The sequence below is a fragment of the Rhagoletis pomonella genome, unplaced genomic scaffold (genome assembly GCF_013731165.1).
Source record: "Rhagoletis pomonella isolate Grant_MI unplaced genomic scaffold, Rhpom_1.0 Rhpom_scaffold_00006, whole genome shotgun sequence".
Classification (NCBI taxonomy): Eukaryota; Metazoa; Arthropoda; class Insecta; order Diptera; family Tephritidae; genus Rhagoletis; species Rhagoletis pomonella.
The window spans coordinates 48,495,002-48,499,660 of NW_023458560.1; the positions used below are offsets into that span (position 1 = coordinate 48,495,002).

The 4,659-nt window shown below is 33.8% G+C and overlaps 1 protein-coding gene across 5 annotated transcripts in view; it reads right to left on the reverse strand.

The window, feature by feature from the left end:
* Positions 1 to 4,659, reverse strand: part of LOC118740857 — a 534,289-nt gene that overhangs the window by 245,457 nt on the left and 284,173 nt on the right. The gene's annotated exons all lie outside the window — the stretch shown is intronic.

Sequence of the window (4,659 nt, forward strand, 5' to 3'; positions counted from 1 at the left end):
ACCGCAAATAATTTTGAGAAAAATAACTCATTCATTTCGAGATAATTCATTTATATGTAAAAAAAAAACATTTTTCCTATAAAAACGTATTCAATAGTAAAAAAATTCCAAATTGGGGGCAATGCACCTAGTGGATAATAAATTACCAAATGGACTACCTATTGCAACCGTGAAATGGAACAGCTGCTTCGAACATTGCAAGCTTTTGCAAATTTTGCCCTCTCGTTATTTTGTCTCTTTAATAGCGTATGCTCAGAATTTTTGCTGCTAGATAATTTTGTCGGGAGAATACGAAAACACTCCTAGACCCGTTCAATATCTTGCAAGTTTTCATTTGAAATTCGTTCAACAACCCCAAAAATTTGCAAGCGGGCGAATTCGAGAGCGTAACAAACCAATAGAGCTGCAAATTGTTGCAAGTAAAAATTTTACTAGCAGCAATTGACTGGTGTTAAAAAATCAGCCTTGTGTCCATTTCAAACGTAAACAAAGTGTTTAAGAGGAGGATTTAATGAAAGAATGCTAAAAAAATAGTGAAATAAAATAAAATAATTAAAATCTAAGGTAGATTTTTTTTTGTTTTTGTTTTTATGATAATTTCCAACGCGCCAAAACTTAACCATCACAAAGTCAAAATGGTGTAAGTTTCACCTTAATACTAGTTTTGCGTTCAATAGCTGTTTCTGATAATTTTCTTTTCCTCTAAATTTTATTCTATGTTTCTTTTACGCTCTAGTGGCAAGTACTTACTGAAAAAGTTTATGAGCAGCAACTGTGTGTTGATTTTAGCAAGACATTCGTTTTTAATAAATTCCACGTATTTACTTGCATGAGGTAGAAAACGGTGACTATTTTATCCACAAAAATTCAAACTTCCAAGTATGCAGAGTGTGGTATTTCGAAATAATTGTAATGCAGTGCTGTATTTTGACAAAATGGTACCAAAAATTTCTATGTAGTATCAATGTACTTTTGGGGCCCAAAATGTACCAAAAAAGTACAATTGTACCATCAATTTCATCCCTGATTTCCTTTATAAAAGTTACCAAATCACACCTACAAATATCTACATATAATATTTTGACTTTAAAGAACACCGTGCAACAATTTGAGGATCATTGTCTGGGAGCGGAATGATTCCAACTCTGGATGAAAGGCCAAGATCCATATAGTAAAACCTCAAAATCCTTTTACATTATTTGGTCAAATTTCTTTGCTATGGCCATTTTAAATTTGCAATATTTTGCCTAAGTGTCTTTAGAATAAATTAAAAGAGTTAAAATACATATCGAAATATATAGTAAAATTTTACGGCGAGTAATTTTGTACAACATTTTAGCCCGTTATATCCCTCACAAAAGGGTCGTTTTGGCCCTTTTTTTAGAAAGTCTGGATAAAATGGCATTTTGAAGGTCGCTAGGTCTGTAAGTCCACAGAAAATAAAAATATGCCCCTACTTTTTATGCTTTATTTCGTATTTCGTTTATATATATACCTCTTGCCCTTTTCGGGCCTAATGGTTCGGGAAGTGTAAAATCAGCATCGGAATCATCGCTGTGATCAGAATCTGAGTCACACATGATGTCAACGTGTGATTCCAATACTGGCTCTACTAGAGTTTTCAAACTATCGATGGCACTATCGATAGTATCGATAGTTTCAATTTTTTTAGACTATCAATACCCACTGATAGTTTTTATACCCGAGCGCACTTGTGCACAAGGGTATATTAATTTTGTTCACATAACGGTTGTTTGTAACAGCCAAAACGAATCGAGATAGATATAGACAAATGTATACATAAATGATCAGGATAAAAAAAGAAATCGATTAAGCCATGTCTGTCTGTCCGTCCGTCTGTCCGTCTGTCCGTCTGTCCGTGTACACGATAACTCGAGCAAAAATTGAGATATCTCAACGAAATTTGGTATGTAGGTTTCCCTTAATCCAAGGTAGGTTGCTATTGAAAATGGGCGAAATCGGACTGTAACCACGCCCACTTCCCATATAACGGTAATTTCCAGAAATACGAAAACTGCGATATTTTAGTAACTACTGAAGATAAATCACTCAAAATTGGTATTTACAATAATTTTTTGACAAAAAATAATAATATTATTCATTTTTGGAAAATGGGCGTAGCCACGCCCACTTATGGTTACATGTGTATATCTTGGTAACCGCTGTACCAATTTCTACCAAACTTGGCACAGTTGTCGGCCTTCGTACAGCATACAAAATCGCCTAAAATTTTTAAAATCGGACGATAACCACGCCCACATCCCATATAACGGTAATTTAGAGAAATACAAAATCTTCGATAAATCAGTAAATATTGAAGCTAATTTATTCAAAATTGATGCTTGCAACAATTCTTTACCAAGAAATACGTTTGTGATAAATTTTTGGAAAATGGGCGTGGCACCGCCCACTTATGATCACATATATGTATCTCAGTAACCGTTCTACCAATTTGTACCAAACTCGGTGTGGTTATTGTGCTTGCCACATATAAGCAAACCGTTGAAAATTATTGAAATCGGACTAAAATAACGGCCGCTTCTCATATAACGGTAAATTTCAGAACTGCTTGAAACTTCAAAATTTCGAAATCTAAGGACTCTAATTTACTCAAAATTGATACGCCCCGGCTTACCATATAGCCGTAGCTTTCGGTAAGGCGAAAAACATATATTTAATACGTGCGCCGGGTATTTAATGTTCGGCTCTGCCCGAACTTAGGCTTTCTTACTTGTTTCTTATACTATCAAAAATATCGATAGTTTAGTAGGACTATCGATCATCTCTACCAATTATTTTGAAGTTATTTGAATTTTTTAATTTGAATTAAAAATTTTGTTTTTTAGTGTGATGCCGACGTCATATTCAAATATGCACGCATTTAGGGCAAAATGCATCGTGGCGACGAATAACTGTTACCCCGTTTTTTTTAGAAATAAAAGGGTCCTTGATAGATTTTGCGAAAAAAGTATTTTATTGTTAATTTCCACAAATTTTACTGTAGTTGTAGTAATTAGTTATTAAATTTTAATCCTTATTTTCATTTGCCAGCAGTTTAAACTTTGAGAGAAAAGTTCGTTTGGCACGCAAGTCTTTTTCAGGTGTATTTTTTCTTAGGCTTTGTATAAAAAAATACAAGAAAGAAAAAAACTGTATAAGGTTGGTCGAATGAATGGCCGTCCTAGTCACCAGTTCCGAGTCTATTTGATTTATGAGTATGAGGCCTTATGTTGGACAAAAGAGGAAGTATAAGGGACTCAAAATGGAGAAAATCTGCCTATGGCTACAGAAGATATGGAATAAATTAACTGACGAAGACCTGCGTGCCAAATGAACTTTTCTCTCAAAGTTTACACTGCTGGCAAATGTAAATAAGGATTAAAATTTAAAAACTAATTAATACAACTAAAGTTAAATCTGTGGAAAATTAACAATAAAGTACTTTTTTCGCAAAATCTATAAAGGACCCTTTTATTTCTCAAAAAAACCGAGGTAACAGTTATTCGTCGCCACGCTGTACATACATATGTTAATCGTAAATCCTGTTTTGTTTGTATAACTTGTGTTTGTTTTGGAACTTTCTAAAAAGAGAAGTATTTTGGCTAAGCATTTACTTAATTTTGAATGATTATACTTTTATAAGATTTATTTCACTATGATCCTATAAAAACAAAGCAACCTAACTGATTTAGCGCTATCGATAGTGCTATCAAAACTATCGATGGTGTGACTATCGATAGTTTGACACCTCTAGGCTCTACTGCGTCATCTTGAAATTCTTCATGATCACGATCCTCAAACATGTGCTTGTTCCACCAACAAATTTCTGCAAGAATTGCATTCGGTGCTTTTTTTCCTCTATATCTGTATTGTTTTTTCAAATGGAAGAGCCAGTTGATGATAACGCTCGCAGTGATCATCGGACTCAGTGGATACCTGCTTGCTGAAATGAGCCAGATGCTGATGTAGGTTGTGAATTTTCAAGGACATGTACTTTTTGTTACATATGTTTAAAGTACAAAACCGCGTATCGTAATTCTGCAAACCGCGTAACTGACATTGGCTGCCAAAAATTGGATGTGCTTACAAAAGCTCTTGGCTCAATCTTTATCTATTCGTCCTGAAATATACTAGGCAGATATTCGATTGCTTTATAAAAAAGAGGACCATTTTGAAATATGAGTGTTTTTACACTCTAGAAAATAATTTCTCCAAATTCGCATACGCGGTTTTGCATTTTGCTGATACGCGGTTTTGCATTTTGTTGATACGCGGTTTTGCACTTTAAACGACGACATGTATGTATGTATTTACCACAGCAGTAGCAAAAGTAATGTTGCCGGCGCCCAAAGAACTTTCTAACCAAGATTAGACGAAAAAATTACCAAATGTAAGGAAAAATAACCAATATTTTTATTAGATTAACAATTCAGGTCATCACAAATTTTTTTATATAGTACGCTTAAAAAACTAAAGAAAACCAATTTTTATTTTCATTTTTGAAAAGTAAATCCTTTTAAGGCTGTAATATGTAAACACACAATTTAGAAAATCAGTCTTCCCGTATTAGATGCATATGTATGAATGTTAATATCTTCGTAAACATTACCAGACTCTAAATGACGTTTTTAAATAAGT